Consider the following 22,233-nt stretch of genomic DNA (forward strand, 5'->3'; position numbering starts at 1 on the left):
TGTGTTTAGGCCTTTATACCCACTCTAAATAAATAATTTATTAACCACTAGATGGACAGTTACGATACGTTTGAAATACACTTTAATATATTTCTCACAAGTACTGTTCGTTTATTCTTTACTATATACCCAGTGAACACATTAATATAGCAGCAGTGTAACAGCAATGTAACCGAATATAACAGGTTACGTTACTCTGAAATTACACGTAACTTACATGTAAGTTACAATTTCCAACTCAGCAATATAACATGTTATAATTACATGTTATCTAACCGTTACACAACAGTTACAAAGAAAAATAAAATAAAATAAAAATTTTATTTTTTAAAAATTATTTTTATCAACAACACATACTACCCAGGTAGCAAGGTGACGTCTAATTGACGGCATTTTTTGGTCATTTTATGACGAACCAGACGTCATAATGTCGAGATAAAATGACGTCTAAATGTCGTAAAACTGACGTACATTTGTCTCATCTTAACGACGTCATATATTGACGTCAAAAATACGTCATTATTTTCATATTATTGACGTCATTTTCAAGAAGCTAGTATCGTACATTTGACGGTATTTTATTGTTATTTTTATGACAAAACATAGGTTTTTAGATTACATTTAATAAAGACGACATTTTAACGTCATTTTTATGACTATCTCAGGTAGTAAAAGCCATTATTTTGACGTTTTAGAAAATATTTCGGGTACATGTCCTATATATGCAGTACTTGCATTATGAAAATATCGAAATAACATAATTATAATGTAAAAAAAAAATCTACGTTATTTCTCAACAAGTATCACGACCCACTACACCATAGTCACATTTGGAATTGCCTAACTTCCGCGGTCACCCATCCAACTTTGAACCGCCGTCGACGTTGCTTGACTTCGAAGATCGTACGCTACCTAGCCCTTTGTGATGATCCATGAACACTTGATGATTATGAATACATATTTGTTATAGATCAGTTCAATAGATGCGAGAAACATGAAACTTGTATAGTTAACTAATATTTTTATAAATAAATATAAATTTACAGTTTTTTTCCTGATTTTTACATATGCAAAATAATATGTGGAATAACTTATAGAAATATGTTTTTGCTTTGTTCTTTTGATAAAGCTAAATTATACCTCAGACAAAACGCAATATTTATAAAATATTGATAAAATATTTATAATATTTATTTAAATATTTTATAAATATTTATCCAAATATTTTATAAATATTTTTGTGGTCTTAGATTTGACAAATCATAAAGATTTATCATAAATATTATAAAAATATTTATGAAATATTTATAAATATATTTACAAAATATTACTTATACAAATCTTTATCTTTTATTTACCATAAATATTATATAAAATATTTAATCTATATTTTAATATGTTGAATAAAGATTTTTTTCTTCGTATATATAAAATATGTGTAAAATATTTTTATAATATTTTGAAAAAATAAATATTAATAAATATTAATAAATATTTATCATAAATATTATGTGCTGCCTGGGATGATTCTAAAATATTGATAGTATTAATTATATAAAATATTATATTAATTTTAATAATGTTGTTTATTAACCAATCTTTAAATAATGATTAATAGTTATAGGTAGCAAGGTGTCGTCCACTAGACCTCAATAATTTGTCATTTGAGATTAAATCGTCAATTATTACAAAGAATTATAGTTAACGTCAGTAATTAGTCACTAATAAAATCTTATTAATACGTCGTAAAATGATCAATTAACTGACGTTATTAATTAGTCAAGAATATGACGTCGGAAATACGTTGTAGGATGGATAAATGACTGACGTAATTAATAGGTCAAAAAATGACGTTACTATTACGTCTTAATTTGGTAACATGACGTCTGCGACCTTGAATGACGAATTATTGACGTCGTATTAACGTCACCTTGCTACCTGGGTACATTTAGAATAAATTTTTATTAATTAATTAAATTTAAATTATGTAATTTTTTATTTTATTCTTACTTGCCGCTGCTAGGTTTGAACCCGGGACCTTAGGATGACGAACCTTGTACTCTACCTGCTACGCCAATTTGACTCATCGATATGGGTACTTGTTATTGTCTACATATACTTATATGTTATAAACTGACGCAACTATATTATTTTTTATAAAAGCAATTAAATTTTGCAAAACATATTAAAAATAAATAGCATTAATTTATTTACTTATTAATTTCATTGTTAAATTTATCTTTTTCCATAACCTTAATAATTAATTTGATGGAAATTGCGATCTATTTAGCACTAATCTTTGAAACGTTCAAATGATTAATTAGATTGTTAACTATATAGATCGTAATTCTAAGAAAAAATTGAATGATATACATTTATTATTCTGTTTTTGTTCAGCACATGATGAATTTTGATTTTGTGCATTTTTTGTGCGCAGTAATTGTAGACAAACCGTTATTTTTGAAAACATTATCTTTATAATAATTTTTTTTATTATCAAATAGATCTATCATTCAGGATGTTATAATGTTGTCTGATTTCTGAGTCAACTACGACGCATCGTTCCGTAATAACATTGATACGAACGTGTTATGTTACGATTATACAATTTTTGTTGAATAACTGTAACGCCAAAACGATGTATAACAGTTATATCACTTGCGTATAACAAATATTACGTAACAGGTTATTTCCATGTCATATAGCACCTACATATCACAAGAATAACAATGTTAAATTACTTGTAACTTCCATGTTATATTGCCGCTATAAAATGTGTTCACTGGGTATACAGGCATCGAGAATTCTGAACCTGTACTGATGGTAATATATATTAGTACACATTTCTCGTCTAGTCCTGCTCACGTACAGACGTATGTCAGGTCAAGAGCAAAGAGACAGAGAATTACCGGCAGATCTCCCGGAAGGGAGTATTGTAGCCACCGAGCGCGAGTTCAAAATAGCGCGGTCGGCAACCGCAAAAGGTGCATGTTGGGATAACGAAGCGCTGGAAGAAAAAATCTATAAAAACGATAAGCTATGCAAATTAATTGGCAGCAGCATAAAAAAGAGGAAGATCTCACCGGCCCCGAACATCAGAGCAGCAAGAAACAAGATACGATCTCCATCGTCAGAAAGTAATACCAATACAAAGATGGCAGCGGACCAGCAAATTCCAAAAATAGAAGAGCTATTAACGGAAAACAAGCAATTAAAAGCGGAATTAACAAAAATACGCGAAACGCTAGAAAAGACAATCAAAACAAAAATTATACAGCAAACATACCAATATCTAACAAATTCGAAGCATTAGAAGAACCCTCGGCACAAGAACAACTCCCTGAGGTGGAGATGGAAAAAGCAGACTTCGAAGTAGTACTTAAAAGAAAAAACACACAAAAAGACAAAGAGTTAAAGAAGAAAAAGGGCATTAATCAACCCATACCTGGAAGCAGCTCAACAAACATATCCGCATTCCATATCAACCAAACAAATCTCAAAGCAGCCTGAAAGACGGAAAAACCACCAATCTTTAATATACTTTATCAAGATCCCAAGGATACAGAAAGGCTCATCTCTACTAAAATCAACGGCATGCAGAATTTCTCTATCAAGAGGATAAATAGCGGTAAGCACACACTGCAAGTGGACAACATTGAAAATTATATCTCTGCAAAAAATTTATTCATTAACTGTAATACTAAATTTTACACCTATACAGCGAAATCAGAAAAACCTATAACTATACTATTAAAAGGCCTTAACGCTTCTTATAACGAAAAAGAGGTCCTGGATGAATTACAGTCCTTAAATATCAATAATGTAAAGATCACCAAAGTAAGCAGATTCGAGACAAACAGATCTAAACAAGAAAACAGAACACTACCATATTTTTTAATACAAATCTCTCCTGATAGTAAGATAAATAATTTAATTAAAATTAAATATTTATTCCACCAGCTAATCAACTGGGAAAAATTGATACGCAGGGAGGTAATTCAATGTAGGAATTGCCAGAGAATTGGTCACACGGCGACTAACTGTAATTTACCGCATAGATGCGTGAAATGCGACAAAAAGCACAAACCTAGTAATTGTAGTTTTCCGTCACATATTATATTAGAAAAAACAAAACTTTTTTGTGTAAACTGCAATAGTTACGGGCACCCAGCATCTTATAGAGGCTGTCCTAAAATAATAGAAAATAAAAATAAAATTAAAGAAAATAACACTAATACTAGTAAGGCAAGAAATAGCGACACAAAAAGAAACGCGAATAAAAATGACGCGGTAATAAGACAGGGAGTGAGCTTTGCAAGCGCAACCAAAGAAAGTAAAACTCAATTAAACAAAGCAACAAATAACACACACACTGAGAACGCGATAAATAACCCGATAATGGAAATTAGAAATAGCATAGAAAAATTAGAAGCAGTAGTCAATGACAATGCATCCAAAATTAACGCTTTAACAAACCTATTAAAGAAATTAATTGGCAACCATCTTCACTTTGAATAAGCAGTCAACAACATATAAAAATAAATTAGTAAAAAAAATAATAATAATAATTTCAATAAACGTAAATTCAATAATTAAAAATCAAAGAAGAGCCTCACTTTTAAATCTAATTAAAAACAAAACCCAGACGTTATCCTTTTAAACGAAACAAAATTAAATAACAAGCATGTGATTACCTTTGAAAACTATAACATAATAAGAAGTGACAGGAATGATGTGCACATAGGCGGAGGCACAGCAATTGTGGTCAGAAAATCAATAAAATACGAAATAATTAAAATCCCGGAACAGGAGAAAATGAAAATATTAGAACACACAATTATCAAATTACACTCAATAGATAACTCGATGTTTATATAATAGCGGTCTACGGCGCCCAAAAAAATTCATCCCAGAATTAGAAAAACTATTTACGTTTCTGAAATTAAACGAATTAAATATATATTATATGCTAGTATCTAGGAGACCTAAACGCAAAACATAAAAACTCGAATAACCCCAGCAACAACCCGAGAGGCATCGCTTTAAAATACTGGCTAGACAAGAACGCTATAACATATAAGACAAGACTATTATACACAAAACTCCCGACATACGCCAATAAAAACTCTTATCTGGACATAGCCCTAGCAGACTAGAGACTAATTTTTCATGACTTGGACGAAAACAAATATTTAGAAAGCATACCATACGACAGTGACCACGATGCGATAAGATGCAACATCTCAATCAATAAAAAAGACGGACTAGAAGTTGAAAACAATACCTCGGACGACAAATATAATCTTAGAAAAATGGACTTGAAAAAATTCAAAAAGACCCTTCAAAAAGAAATTACAGAAAAAATCCCAAATAATAAAAATTTAACAATTCAAGAAATAAAAAACCACATACAAAAAATAAATAATAAAATAGTAAAAACTTTAGATGAAACAGCATCCAAAATAAAAAGCAAAAATTCTGTAAGTTCGTATATTAATAAAAAAATACAAAGATTGCAAAAAAAGAAAAATAAAATACACAAATTCACCATTTAAAAAAAAAAGACTCTTTCGATAACAATAGGCGGTTAGAAAAGCTAAAAGAAAATCTAAAGAACATTCGGGAAAAACTTAAAATAGAATTTTCTAAATCGATAAATAATTATTGGAAAAATAAAATATCAAACATTTCTAAAACAGACTCGTCTCATATGTTTCCCAAAATTAATAGTATATTTAGAAAAAAAAAATCGGCACAAATCGACACACTAGAAATCCCAGACGACTCACACTTTTTGATTGAGACAGACATAGACGTTAACGCGCTAGAAAAAAATGCAAACAAAATGATAAAGGTAACATCATTACAGGACAAACTCGACATAATGGGCGCGTATTTTGCGAGTATAAACAATAAAACATTTAGTAGTAATAGTCGCCAGCTAGAAAAATTAATAAATACTGAAACAGAAAAATTCAAAGACCAATTTAAATCAGAAAAATCAATAAACATGACAATTTGCTCCTTTAATGAAACAAACACAGCAGATGATCCTTTCACCTCAGATGAACATAAAGATTACTTCACTAACTACCTACAAGTCTATGAAAAATTCAAGCATTTGAATAATAAAAAATTCTCTGATCTTGATAATATAAGTGAGCCTCAGATGCGCACAGTAATAAACGGACACAGCCAGCTGAGTGAAACGGACACAGTAACAAACGGACACAGTAATAAACGGACACAGTGCGAAATGGACACAGTAACAAACGGACACAGTGCGAAACGGACACAGTAACAAACGGACACAAACCAAATGCGCACAGAGCGAAACGGACACAGACCAAATGCGCACAGAACAAAACGGACACAAACCAAATGCGCACACTGCACATACGCACGGACCAAATACACACACGGAAAGTCGCAAACCCATGTAATGCAGTGAATGCTTTGCACGCACATACACACACACACACACACACACACACACACACACACACACACACACACACACACACAGGGGGGGGGGTGCAAAGGAGGCCTTCGGCCTCCCTCCCGCACCCACCCCGTCCAAGTCGCTAACCTATGTGGACTTTACTCTGCAATGTACATGGATTGCATTTGGTCCGTGCGCACGTGCAGTGTGCGCATGTCCGTGTGCATTTGGTCCGTGCGCATTTGGTCTGTGTCCGTTTTGCTCTGTGTGCATTTGGTCTGTGTCCGTTTGTTACTGTGTCCGTTTCGCACTGTGTCCATTTGTTACTGTGTCCGTTTCGCACTGTGTCCGTTTATTACTGTGTCCGTTTGTTACTGTGTCCGTTTCACTCAGCCTGCTGTGTCCGTTTATTACTGTGCGCATTTAGGACGCTCCCGATAATATACCTAATATAGCTCTTAAGAATATTCCGGATATTTTGATATATAACTATACGATATTATTCAATAACCTACTTAACTATAGAATTTTCCCAGAAGAATGGAAAACAGCGAAAGTAGTGGCTCTTCCTAAAAAGGGCAAAGATAAAAATAAACCTTCAAGCTACAGACCAATAAGCTTATTGCCTAACATTGGTAAAATATTCGAAAGCATCATAAACGATCAGATATCATATTTTTGCACAAAGAATGATATAATTCCTGAATGTCAATTTGGCTTCCGTAAAAGTCATTCCACAATACACGCAATTAATAAATTAACATCGGATATAAACTGGGTCTTTAACAGTAATAAATGCTTGGGAGCTCATAGACTTAGAAAAAGCTTTTGACACAGTTTGAATAGACGGCTTAATTTTCAAATTAATAAAGAAATAATTTCCGAGCAACTTAATAAAATTAATATACTCAATAATTACAAATAGAACATTAATAACCAATAGTGCCGAAACATTCTCAAAAAGAAAATATATATTAAAAAATGGCTTACAACAGGGTACGATTAATTCCCCGATACTATTTAATATATACACTAGTGATATGCTTAAATTATTCGAACTAAACAAACCAGAAAATCCCCATTGCGTATGCGGATGATCTAATAGTTTATGTATCGGATAATTGGCCGACCGTAATACAAGACAAATTACAAGATATATTTCGTAAACTACAGAGTTATTATGAAACATGGAAGTTAAAGATTAATATAGAAAAATGCAAAACCATACTATTTAGACCGGCATTAACATACGCAAACAGAGTAGTCAGAAAACATAAAAAATTTGCAATTAAAAGCGCACCGAAAAACAACATCGAACAATCGATACCTCACAAAAAGACCGTTAGATACTTAGGCGTTTATCTCGATGAGAGACTGCATTATAAAGAACATATGGAAACACAGATCTCAAAAGCAGCCAAGACTTTTATATTCCTCAGAAAATTATTCTTTTCTAGACACCTAAATCCAGATGTTAAGATAATTTGCTATCAATTACCAATAAGACCATTAATAACCTATGGCTCATTTGGTTCAATATTAATGCAGCTATCATGGAGAAAATCAGAGTGCTAGAAAGAAAGTGTTTACGAGCATGCTTGAACATAAACAGAACCGAAGAATCAGACTATATAAAATTCGTTAACAGTAAAAAACAACAAAGCAAATATACCTAGAATAGACAATTTAATTTATCTCATCCGTGAACACTTTCTACAAGCAAGCAAAATCTTTCATAATAGCTTAATTTACGGCGCCCTATACCCGAACCCATTATATTAAAATGCTTTCATCAGGTTTTATTCCACCGGAAGGTTTTTTATATCTAGAATATCTAGATGAAAAAGGATTGATACAAGATAACAATAATATACCGCTTATTTATCACTTTCCCAGACGCAATAACAATAAAAAATTAGAATACCCGCAAGGATCTAGCAGCAAAGATAACTCTATAAAATGGAGATACAATTCGCAATGTGGAAAATAAGTTTTCCAAAGCATCTTCATTTAAACGAGAGGTAAAAAAATAATGATAATTATCTTTAAAAAGTTCATCTATAAGACATATTGAATTTAAAACTGATATCTTGATACCAGTTTGAACTGGCTTCCAAGCTCCTCCAATAACAATATGCTCAATTAAATATAAGAAATTATCAATAATTGACTTTTTTCTGTTTATTTCCTAGCGTAATTGCATTCTTTTGACATCTACCATTCATAACATCAAACCTTGAGAACAGTCAAGGATCTGACTGTTCTCAAAAACCAAGCTGTAGTTAACGCATCTCGTTCCATAATTTGTAATTGCACTAAAGTTTCTAAAGCAGCTGCTGTTCTTTCACTAAATATATGAGCTGCGGCTGCAACATTCATTTTATTAAAATTCGACGGTTTCAAGCTATCTACAGTGATTTTTGGCACAAGTTTTAATTCATAACGTCTTTGGATTTCTTCTAATTGCTCAAGATATCGAAACCGAATTTCATTACAAGGTAATCCTTTAGATTGCACAATCATTAAATCTACTTTTATAATAAGATTATTTATTAAAGCTGACCGTAAATTTTTCAATAAATGAGGAACATCGGGAAATATGTAGAAAAATTCATGCGATCGTATAGGATGAGGTATGAAAGATGTATAGTTATGTTTGCCCACTTTCATACCTAATCTTCGCCATATAGCTTAGTTTTTTGGTCCTATATCTGAGACAAGATCATGTACTTTGTAACCTACTTTTTCTATCTCTAGCTAATTATTTCTAAAATGACATCACACATGACTTTTTCATCTGAGGTTTTCGTTGTAAGATGTCACGCAATAACTTGTTTCCAATTGTCATTTAATCCTCTTAGCATAAAAACAATCACATTTGAACTTAACGTCTGTGTATCTTCTTTATATGTTGTTTGACCAAAAAAAGATCCTAAAACAACCAAATAAACATAGAGAAATTAAATTTTTAAGAGAAATTAAAAAATTCAAGAAATTAATAAGTTAATGAGAAGACATATGTGTATTCTTGAACGAATATATTCATAAATGTACATATATTCATATATATATATAATTTTATGATTATAAATATATTCATACATGTACATATATATATATATATATATATATATATATATATATATATATACATATATATAATTTTATAATTATAAATGTATGTAATAATTATACATAATTTAATAAAATTATTTATTATTAATATTAATATATAGAAATATGGGACTTCCGGTTGGGATATGGCGGAGTGTGAAAGTCTCGCAGAAAGCGGCAGCGTTTCAGTAGCCAAATCGTAGCGAAAGAAGTGAGTACAGGACATAGAGAAGAATCAGGAAGAAAGCCAAGGAGAAGCGAAAAACGAAGGAAAGAAGAGAAATAGTTCTAAGACAGGGGCGAGAAGATAAACACAGATAAAGCAAGCACAGACGAAGTGAGGTTAAGAGTCCTGGAAAGAGAGGCAGGATCACCGGTAAAGGAGGAGACATAGTAGTGAAAGGTGAAACGAAGAGATGGCGCCACCGGTAAGTAGGAGCAAGGCCCTACAGGATAGCAAGGCCAAGCTGGACAAATGGATAAGCGGCGAGGAGGGAAACTCGAGCCACATGGAGAGAATAATCAAGGAAATGGAATATATGAGAAATCAGATGGAAAAATTGAAAGAGAGTATAATGGAGAGCTTGGAAGATCAACTGGAAAAAATCAGGAAGGAAATGGAGGAAGAGAGGAGATTAAGAGAAGCGGAGAGAGAAAGAGAGAAGATCGAGTGGAAAAGGGAGAAAGAAGAGCTCGTGCAAAGGATAGAAGAGCTAGAGAAGACAAACGAGAGGAAAGAGAGAGAAGCACGGAGGAGAAACATAGTCATAAAAGGAGTAAGTTGGAAAAATGAAAGAGTAGAAGAAGAGGTGAGTAAATTCATAAAAGAAAATTTAAAAGTGGAGGTAGGAGTAGAAAAGGCTTTTAGGACAAGAATAAAAGAAAAAGATATTGTAATTGCTAGCCTAGAAAACCGGGAGCAGAAAAGAGAGATTATGGTCAGGAAAAAAGAGTTAAGGCAAGGAATTTGGATAGAAGACGACCTAACAAAGGAGGAAAGGGGAATTCAGAGGAAATTGAGAGAGAGAGCTAGATCGGAAAGAGAAAAAGGACGAAAGGTAAAGGTAGGATATATGAAATTAATGATCGGAGACCAGGTTTACAAGTGGAACGATAAGAAGAAGGAAATCGAGGAAGGAAGAAGGAATGAATGAGAAGAAGTCAAGGGAGAGAAGGAGAAGAGAGGAGGAGGATTACGATTATGTTTTTGGAATGTTGCGGGTCTATCACACTTAAATGAGGATACGTGGGAATACTTAGAGGAATTCGACGTTTTAGGCTTAACAGAGACATGGATTGAAGAGGAAGGATGGAGGAGAATAAAAGATAAGCTGCCAAATAAATTCAGGTGGAATTGTATACCGGCAAGGAGAGAGCACAAGAAAGGGAGAGCCAGAGGAGGTATAATTACAGCGGTAAATAAGAGCGTAAAGGATAATATTTTCAGAAAGCTAGGTTATGGAATAGCGGAGAATAAACTGATTCACAACGGAAACAGATGGAGAATTGTCACGGTATACAGCCAGGACATAGAAGAAACTATGGATGCTTTAACGGAATTAATTCAAGAAGAAGAGGAAGAGTTCTTAATGATAGGAGGAGACTGCAATGCAAGGACTGGAAGAGAAGGAGGTCCAATTAGAGAAGAAGAAGGAAAGACAAGAACATCGAGGGAATCAAGGGACAAAGTGATTAATAGAGAGGGACGATTGTTAATAAGCAAAATTGTGGAGAGAGGATGGATGATTCTTAATGGAAGCTATAACAAGGAAGGAGACTGGACTTATATCGGGGAAGTCGGAACTTCAGTTGTGGATTATGTAATTGCAAATGAAAAGGCGGAAGAGGACATCAAGATAGTCGTAGAAGGAGACAGGACGGAGTCAGACCACGTGCCTCTAGAAGTGGAATTAGAAGGATCGATCATACAGTCGAGTAAAAGAGAAGAGGAGACGGAATTTATCGAGGTGAGTGACTGGAGTGAAGAAGGAAGAATGCAATACAGAGAACGCTGCGAAGGATGGACTTGTGAACAAAATGAGATCGAAAAAATTTGGCAGGAATTGAAGACAAAGGTGAAAAGTTCAATCACGAAGCACAAAAAGAAGAGAGGGAAATGGAAACTCGGAAAGAAAGTATGGCACAGTAAGGAATGGAAGAGAGAGAAGAGATATTTAAGAGCGATGATGAGAAGAATGAAAAAAGGAAAGATCAGTCGAGAAGATTATATACAGAAAAGGAAACAATATAAAGAATGGTGCAAAGATGAAAAGGAAAGACACGAGATAGAAGAGGAGTGGAAATTGAAGAACATCAGCACAGAAAAAGAGGCATGGAAACACATAAATAGATATAGAAAGAAGAGAGAAGGCATAGACGAAGAAATAGAGCTGGGAAACTGGAAAAAACACTTCATGGATCTACTTGGAGGGAAAGAAGAAAAGATGACCTGGCATCAGGAAGAAGAGGAGAACAGGAGAGATGTAGGGGAAGAGAACCTAGAGGAAGAGGCAACAGAACTAACGACCGAAGAATTGTATATCCAATGGAGGGAGCTAAAGTTGGGGAAAGCCCCAGGGGAAGACGGCATAGAGAACGAGGCGTGGAAGTATGTGCCAGGAGAAGTAGGAGAGGTGCTTGTAAGACTGTTGAATGGAGTATGGAAACACGGAAAGTTACCAGGAGACTGGAACAAAGGGATAATCTGTCCGATTTTTAAAAAAGGAGATAAGAGTGAAGTTGGTAATTACAGAGGAGTAACACTTTTGAACACAGCTTATAAGATGTATGCTAGTATTTTGAACAACAGGTTGATGGAGGCAACAGAGGAAAAACTTCGAGAAACTCAATTCGGTTTTAGGAAAGGAAGAGGGACGGTAGATGCGATATACGTGCTAAACTATGTCGTAAACAAGGAATTAAGCAGAAAGAGAGGGAAAGTTTTTGCGTTTTTCGCGGATCTGAAAGCGGCATTCGATAGAGTAGATAGGCAGGAGTTGAATCGAATGGTGAAGCATATAGGAGTGGACGACCATCTAAGGAGAAGAGTCATGGAATCCTATAGGGAAACGAAGAACACGGTAAGAATAGGAGAGAGAAGGACGGAAGATTTTTGGACGGAGAGAGGGGTACGACAGGGATGCCCGATGAGCCCTACACTGTTTAATATATATGTTATGGACTTAGAAGAGGAGATGAAGAAGGAACAGGTAGGAGGTGTAACAGTAGGAAGAGAAAAATTCTGGACAATTTCATATGCGGATAACATGGTACTAGTAGCGAAAAGCGAAGAAGAACTAAAAGGAATGATAAATCGTTTTAAGAGATACTTAGAGAAGAAAAATATGTTACTCAGCACAGAAAAGTCGAAGATACTAGTATTCGAGGATGGAAGAGGAAGGAAGAAGAAAAGGGAATGGAGGTGGGGAGACCAAAGCATCGAGGAAGTCAAGGAAATAAAATATTTAGGATATATATTGCAGAAAAACGGAGGCACGGAGAAACACATCGTGGAAAGGTACAAGAGAGCAACAGTGGCAATGAAGAAGACGTGGAGCATAGGAGAAAGGTTATTCAAGGACGACTACGCCAGAAGAGTCAAGATGTTCGAAGCTTTGGTGGGAAGTATTGCGTTGTACGGAGCGGAGATCTGGGGCTGGACAAATGAAGCGAGATTAGACAGGATAAAAAGGAAGTACACCAAATGGGTTTTAGGTTTAGACACAACAACACCGAACTACATTCTGAAAGAGGAAACAAAGATGAAAGAAATAAGAATAGAAGCACTGAAAAGAGCGTTAAAATATGAAGAAAAAGCAAGGAACAGCGAGAAGAAATTAGTGGCAGAATGCATCAAGGACCTGGACAGAGAAAGAGTAGCAAGAGAGGAAAGCAAGTGGGAGGCAGCGAGAAGCACATTTTTTAGAGGAATAGGGATGGAGAGGGAGGTAAGGAAAGAGAGAGAGACAAGAAACGAAGATCAAATAAAAACAATTCTGATGAGGATCGAGGACAAGGAGAGAGAAGAGAGAAGGAAGAAGATTGCCGAATCGAAGTACAATATAACAGATAAAGAGATTACAACAGAGAAAATGCCGGAATACCTAAGAGGGAAAAAGAAAAGAAAGGAGAGACGTCTAATAGCAAGATACAGATGCGGAAACGAATGCAAAGGAAACCAACACTGGAAGGGGGAAGAGGACAAGGCTTGCAGATTATGCGGAGAAGAGGTGGAGACCCTGGAACACATAATTCGGACATGCCTTGCAACAAGGAGCGACATTCAGGTTCGGGAATTGTTGAACGAGGATGGCAGGGGTCTGGAGGAGATGAAAAGGATTAATGGAGAAAGAAAGAAGAAAGAGAAGAAGGAGTGAAAGGAGGGGTGAGAACAACCTCAAGTGAGCCACAGCCTGAGTGAGCCTCAACCGTTATACGCACTGTTTCGGAAGGAATCCGTTTTGGAAAAGTCGAACGGTTCAAAGTTCCAGCACTAAATTCAGTTATAATACAATAATTCAATTCAATTTAATTTAATCTAAATCTAAATCTAAGTTTGAGTCAACACTTTATATTCATTTTTATCTTTTATGTTATCTTTTGTCTTATGTTTATTTTATTTAAGCTCATTATCTTAATTCAATTTAACACAAGTTATTCATGGAGAATCAGGCAGCTACTACACCAAAGTTTTATACTGTGATTTAGATATATAGTTACCTAGAGTAAGGATATTATACTATATTCTAGCATATTAACAGCACCACACACACACATACAAACATAAAACGCACACACACACGCACAAACTCACACACACAATTGTATAAAATTTGAAAATTTGAAAAACTGGAAGCCATCCTAAGCCGAAAGGCAAGGATTATGTGAAATAAATATATATAGAAATATGAAAATTATATGTGAGTATAATTAATTTATTTTCAATATTTAATTATATAAAATTAATTATGGAAAGTGATATATTATCAGTATAAAATATAAATAAAATAGAGAAATGTAATTCGATTTATATTTGTAAAATAAAATAGTGAGTGCTCGATTTATATGTAAAATAAAATAAATATTTATTTTCAACAAGTTAATTATGGAAAGCACTTATTTACTTTAGCACATTAGTTTGGTTAATTAACGTAACAATATTACAACATCAGTTTACAGTAATTTAATGGTTTTATTAAAATTCAATTAATGCATCATTTGTTTTACTTATTTTATAAATATTTGTTTTCACAAATTATAACTCATTCTTTATGATGCTCATCATGTGTTGGTTGTTTCCCAATCTGCCATAAATGTCATATAACCCTTACGATGTACATTTATTTAATTACATTTGTATAATGTACATTTTATTAATGTACATCTATATTTATTTAATGCTTTGTATTACCTGTGCTGACATCATATTCCAATGCTTTTGAAATATCCATTTCGTCCATTAAAAGTACACAGTCTGATTGATGTGAAGATGCGTGAGTTTCTTTTTTTTTTCATTAAAGAAATCACATCTTTTAGTACGCCAGGACTAAAATCTAGTTGAGCAATATGTCTACATAAAGTGGAATAGAATGGCAACGGTAATTCCAAATTCTTCTTTAAAAATGAATATGCTTTCCATCCAACTGAAAACCAAAAAATAATAAGTCATAAAAATTCATTATTTAATGTCATTTTTTATTAATAAATAATTACTAAAAAAATTAATTACTTACCAGCATATCTTATTTGCATAGCCAATTTCAAGCATTATGGAGACCAATTTGATCATCGATTAGTTAACCGTAATTCAAAGTCTTTCAGAAATGATATTTTTTTACTCTTTTTAACAATACTACATATTTGTTTTTATAATTTTTGTGTACTTTGTTGTGGTTTAATCTTAACAGTTATTCTTTTTTAAATTTTAATGCAAGTTCATTTTTTTTTTATTGTTTCAGCTAATATCTTTTTTAAATATTTAATTTCATTTGCTTGTTTGATTGTTCCATCAAAGATTCTTCATCAAAAAATTGTATAGTATTAAATGCAGCATTGTTATATACTTCAGTTTGAGTTTTAGCATCTACATGCACAGATTGATTATTATGCTGAATATTTATTTCTATAAAAAAAGATTAAAAAGATTAAGATATTAGAAATGACAAAATAAAAAACTAAGACGATATTTGCCACTCACGATCAATTACATTTTCTTCAGGCAAAACACTTATAGAAGATTCAGTTTCATCTTGTAAAACGTCATTAATGCTTTTATTTGTAAAAATTGTAAAAATGGCATTAGGTTTTAACTTACGTCATCCATCCTGTCGTTTATTTTCAAATTAAGAATCATCAAAATGAAACTGCAATGACAACAAATTTATTTCCTATTTATTTTATTTGCCAAGGATACTCCAAATATTCAACTATACAATTTTAAAACTTAATATATCAATAATAAACTTGCTATATAAACCTCGATAACTATTATATCTTATTTATTATATCTTATTCTATCTTATTTAATTCAACAAAATTGATATTAAATAATTTTTGATATTTTTTACAGTTCTGTATTATGTTTTATAATTAAATAATCGTATTAAAATTATTTACTCAGATTCAATACCCAGATAGCCAAGCGTGATTAAGCATTTTAAAGAAACTAATGCACAAAACGTGTTGCTAGATATTTGCTATATATTTGCTAACATCAAAGTAGAACACGTTACGAATACAGCAATATGTCTGCTTATACATACAAATAGTTGGCGAAATTTTCCGAGCAAACAGTTCGCAATACTCGTATATTATGTTGTCTACATGACAGCAACATGACGGCAATGAATGATTCAATCGAATGAATGATTATATCTTGAGCATCATGATGGAAACGTGACAGCAACAAAACACATATATAATAATTTTCATTTGTTATTGCATATATGCCTTCAAACTATGAAGTTTTTTAATTGTAGCTTATTGTTTACAAATTGCTGACAATATAAACTTGTCACACGTTTACGACAACTTTTCAATAAAAAGACGTCTATATTTTTGAAATTTAAATATAATTAATATATAGATATTAATTTTTATAATTATACATACTTGTAAATATATATTATCCCAGGTAAACCAGGTAGACTATGACATAATATATATATATATATATAAATTTAATTATAACTTTATTAATCATATTACACATAAACATAGTTACAAAATAAAAGATAAACATGAATAAAATTAGCAACATATTATTCATTATTATATAAAAGATACTTTATCGATGATTTATAATAGAAATAAAATGTAAAATAAAATAATTTTTTATACATATCCCAGGTAGTAAGATATGTACAAGTAATATTTTGTAAATATTTGTAAATATTTCATAAATATTTTTATAATATTTATGATAAATCTTTATGATCTGTCAAATTTAAAACCACAAAAATATTTATAAAATATTTGGATAAATATTTATAAAATATTCAAATAAATATTATAAACATTTTGTAAATATTGTATAAATATTGTGTGCTGTCTGGGATATAATTCAGCTTTATCAAAAAAACACAACAAAACCATATTTTTATAAGTTATTCTACATGTTATTTCGCATATGTAAAAAGCAGTAAAAAACTTTAAATTTATATTTATAAATATTATTTAACTATACGTTTTATGTTTCTGACATCTATTGAACTTATCTATAACAAATATGTATTCATGAGCATCAAGTGTCATGGATCATTGCGAAGTGCTAGGTTGCGTACGATCTTCGAAGTCAAGCAGTGTCGACGGCGGTTCAGAGTTAGATGGATGACCGCAGAAGTTTTATTAGGCAATGCCAGATGTGAGTATATTATCAGCATATGAGCATTCATTATTTGACATATGTTGTTGTCAATTTGCTGTCAATACGCTGTTAATCACGGATGGCAAATTGACAACACGAGTTGTCGTCAAGTTGCTGTCACAAATCACTTTTTTGCGAGTAACAAATTGATGCTGACATATTGCAATCAATTTACCGTTGTTAGAATTAGAATTCACGTGAGTTCAGTTCGACAGACATAATGCTGACGCACCTTGTTCTAAGTTTGTCAAAATTAGTTGCTTCAACGATTGTTGGCGATTTGACAGCAAACTCGCTGCATTTGGCTATCTGGGTAATACCTCACATAACCTCGATTCTCTGTTTGGATATTTAACATACTGTTGAATCCAAATTTGTTTGCGTTTTTCGTCAGCAGGAAATCTAAAAAGACAAAATCCTTGTTCAGCACGATTGCGACAATTTTCCGCACAACAGCCTGGCATTATACTACTATTCACTCACTCTTTTCGTACAACACACACTCACACATACTTCGTGACCCCAAAATGGCGCCATGCGAAGACCTTCCTTCCCCTTCCGTTGTTCATCCACAGACCTTGATCGCACCCACAGACATAAGCCTTGTTCGTTTTGTCTGTCTGGGTCTTTGCACTGAAAGTGTGTCCAAGATCTATGCGAGAGAGAAAGGTATATCATGATACTTGCTCTCTCTACGCATGCGTCAAACGCTATATGTACAATGACTGGCATTGCATTTTTCAAACACACATACAATTCGTAATTAAGTACAAAAGTGCATAAGAAGAGCACAAGAAGTGCACATGAAATGTTGAAATTACGGTAAATGGAAGCGTCCCAGATGCGCATAGTAATAAACGGACAGCAGACTGAGTGAAACGGACACAGTAACAAACGGACACAGACCAAACGGACACAGTAATAAACGGACACAGTAACAAACGGACACAAACCAAATGCGCACAGAGCAAAACGGACACAGTGCGAAACGGACACAGTAACAAACGGACACAGACCAAATGTGCACAGAGCGAAACGGACACAGTGCGAAACGGACACGGATCAAATGCACACGGACCAAATGCGCACACTGCACGTGCGCACGGACCAAATGCAATCCATGTACATTGCAAGCAGAGTAAAGTCTACATAGGTTAGCGACTTGGACGAGGTGGGTGCGGGAGGGGACCGAAGGCCCCCCTTGCACCCCCCCGTGTGTGTGTGTGTGTGTGTGTGTGTGTGTGTGTGTGTGTGTGTGTGTGTGTGTGTGTGTGTGTGCGTGCGTGCAAAGCATTCACTGCATCACATGGGTTTGCGACTTTTCGTGTATGCATTTGGTCCGTGCGCATGTGCAGTGTGCGCATTTGGTCTGTGTCCGTTTCGCTCTGTGCGCATTTGGTCTGTGTCCGTATCGCACTGTGTCCGTTTCGCTCTGTGCGCATTTGGTCTGTGTCCGTTTGTTACTGTGTCCGTTTCGCACTGTGTCCGTTTGTTACTGTGTCCGTTTCGCACTGTGTCCGTTTAGTCTGTGTCCGTTTCACTCAGCTTGCTGTGTCCGTTTATTACTGTGCGCATCTGGGACTCACTCCGGTAAATGATATTAACGCATGCGTAAAGAAAGCGAGTATCATGATATACCTTTCTCTCTCGCACAGATCTTGAACACACTTTCGGTCTACATGAAACCATAGCAATTCCTTCTCCATGTATATAGGAGTCCCAGAGCATACTGGTCACTGTTCATAAAAAGGCAGATGGGATCGAAATGAATATAAAAGTTCAATATTATTGTGGGTTTGGTCTGCTAATAATCGAGATATAAATTTTTTAAATTATGCGAATGAGAGCGCGCCTTGCGCGCCGAAGGAAGGGCTCGAGCCGCTCGAGCCATAGCACGGCCTACTGTTTCAAGCATTGGGTGCCGGCGGCGGCGGGAGAAAGAAGGAGAAGCATGGCGTCGTCGCCGTTCCCACGTCTCGCCGCACCGCGCCTAAGCTCGTGTCGATGGCTGCTACACACACTCGCGATTACATGACGAGATTATAAATTATTAATAAAAATAGGACAAATTTAAATCGTAATAAACTTTTGTAAATAAGAAAGTCGAAAGAGAGAAAGCGATGGAAACGTATGGAACCTGCAAATAATATAATATTTGCCGCATCAAATTCTCTCATCGTTTTTTATGGAATATTAAATTAACGAAGATTTATCACAATTGATTCTTTATACATTCTCCTTTCGTAACCATCTTATTAGAAAATTACGAAATGCACGAAATACTATCCCTAATATGCACTCTTTGTAAAATAACATGATAGAAAAATATTCACGTTTGATCTAACGACTTCAGGATAAATTATTCGATGCAACTTCTACGGTAATTATAGGTAATTAGAGATCAATGTTATGTCAAGTATCGTTAGTATGGTTAACTAGAAATGATTTTCTCTTGTATATGATAGAGAACTTCGAATTTCTTCTATCGTTAATACATTATAAGTCACTGAAAATCTGTCGTAATTAATAATGCAATTAAAGGTAGAAGAAACTGTAAGTTTTCTATGGTTATAAAAGAAAATCCTTCGTTGTGTTAACAATACATGATATTAAACATTAATTTTTAAGCATAATTATCGTAGCATCGCGCCTAAGCTATCATGAAATCGTTACATCAAGAGGAATATTTTTCTGTGTTATTACAAAGAGTATAACATACTATGGATAAGTATTTCGCGCATTTTAGTATGACACCTCTCTCTCCCTTCCTCTTTACTTCCTCCTCTCTCTCATCTATAGCCTCTATATCGCTCTAGGTATCGCAGATCGCTCCTCGTAATAACCTCTCCTATCTCTCTTTCTATCTATCATACTATCTAAGTATCGCTACTATATCGCTATCTACGCTACTCTCGAGACTCTCATATCTCTCTCGCTCTCTCGCACTCGCTCTCTCTCTCTTCGATCTCTCTCTCTCCTCTCTCTCTCTCTCTCTCTCTCTCTCTCTCTCCTCTCTCTCTCTCTCTCTCTCTCTCTCTCTCTCTCCTTCTCTCTTCTCTCTCTCTCTCTCTCTCTCTCTCTTCTCTCTCTCTCTCTCTCTCTCTCTCCCTCTTTCCCTCTCAAGCACTACGTAGTACACAAATACAATAAATATTACCATGTTTAACAACATCTTTAGTTTGTACTATTCTACTTTCATTACGTGTAATTTGAATAAAATTTTAACAATTATCATTTCTTTATATTTTTAGTGTTACACACGATCGAAAAAAAATTATCAAAAATTATTACTAAAACTGCGATAAATAATCAGCACGATACTTTCTTTCTGAGTGTCATATCGTGTTTAATGTTAAAAATGTTAAAAAATAGTAATCTTCTTAAAAAAATTTTATGACATTTAATGAAACTCTAATAATATTGATTGGAACTGTTGTTGAAAATGACGTTTATCGTGTTTCTGTAAATACTTTAGAGGGAAAGATATTCCTGCTAAATTACAAAGTATAAAAGTACAAAGTTCAATTTTACATACGAATCAAGACTAAATAAAAAATTCAATAATGAATAAAAGAATTCAGAGTTTCTTCTACCTTTAATTGCATTATTAATTACAACAGATTTTCAGTGACTTATAATGTATTAACGATAGAAGAAATTCGAAGTTCTCTATCATATACAAGAGAAAATCATTTCTAGTTAACCATACTAACGATACTTGACATAACATTGATCTCTAATTACCTATAATTACCGTAGAAGTTGCATCGAATAATTTATCCTGAAGTCGTTAGATCAAACGTGAATATTTTGTTGTATCCCTTGTTTCGGGATACAGTGCGGGATCGCTGCCGATGACTCCTCGGGATCAGGTTTCCAAAAGATAACGCCGAGAGTTGATAACAAGAGATATATATTTGTTCTTTTCTCTACAATATCTTTAGCGAACCCGAAAGATGTATAGCTAAGTACAGCTTGTAGATTCGACGAGCGACATAGACTCGTCGCTATTCTTATTAATTATGAGCCCGCTCGTTCTCTTTCCGCGGGCCTTTATATACTCAGCTTTTTGGCTTGTTACCAAGGGATGTCACTCGCGGTCACGGGCCTTTGTCCCGTGCACTAGCTTAGCCAGCAATTGCTAGCTAGACGCATTCCACCGGAAATCAGGAGATTTCGGGTGGCAAAATGAGTAGTAACCGGATATGTTGCCCGGTGCGATGTCCGGTGTGAAGGCCGGTGCGATGCCCGGTAGCAAGGCCGGACGGTGATATCGCGCGAGGTGTCACTCGACACCCTTATCGTTATTGCAAGTAAAGTTTGTGTGAGTGTCGCGCACTCACAACAATTTTTTATCGTGCTATTTTACAAAGAGTGCATATTAGGGATAGTATTTCGTGCATTTCGTAATTTTCTAATAAGATGGTTACGAAAGGAGAATGTATAAAGAATCAATCGTGATAAATCTTCGTTAATTTAATATTCCATAAAAAACGATGAGAGAATTTGATGCAAATATTATATTATTTGCAAGTTCCATACGCTTCCATCGCTTTCTCTCTTTCGACTTTCTTATTTACAAAAGTTTATTACGATTTAAATTTGTCCTATTTTTATTAATAATTTATAATCTCGTCATGTAATCGCGAGTGTGCGTAGCAGCCATCGACGCGAGCTTAGGCGCGGTGCGGCGAGACGTGGGAACGGCGACGACGCCACGCTTCTCCTTCTTTCCCCCGCCGCCGCCGGCAGCCAATGCTTGAAACAGTAGGCCGTGTTATGGCTCGAGCGGCTCGAGTTCTTCCTTCGGCGC

General features: G+C 34.2%; 1 long non-coding RNA gene across 2 annotated transcripts; it reads right to left on the reverse strand.

The window, feature by feature from the left end:
- Window positions 1-8,568: 8,568 nt before the first annotated feature.
- LOC105841074 lies at window positions 8,569-17,952 on the reverse strand. Of its 2 annotated transcripts, XR_004963307.1 has the most exons (5): window positions 17,781-17,952; window positions 15,753-15,918; window positions 15,289-15,677; window positions 14,967-15,198; window positions 8,569-9,374 (listed from the first exon to the last, which is right to left on the reverse strand). It is a non-coding gene; the product is annotated as an uncharacterized LOC105841074 (long non-coding RNA). The 2 variants fall into 2 exon arrangements; XR_004963306.1 differs by lacking the exon at window positions 8,569-9,374 and having other exon boundaries at window positions 14,605-15,198.
- Between the last annotated feature and the right edge of the window lie 4,281 nt (window positions 17,953-22,233).

This window comes from Monomorium pharaonis, chromosome 5 (genome assembly GCF_013373865.1).
Source record: "Monomorium pharaonis isolate MP-MQ-018 chromosome 5, ASM1337386v2, whole genome shotgun sequence".
Classification (NCBI taxonomy): Eukaryota; Metazoa; Arthropoda; class Insecta; order Hymenoptera; family Formicidae; genus Monomorium; species Monomorium pharaonis.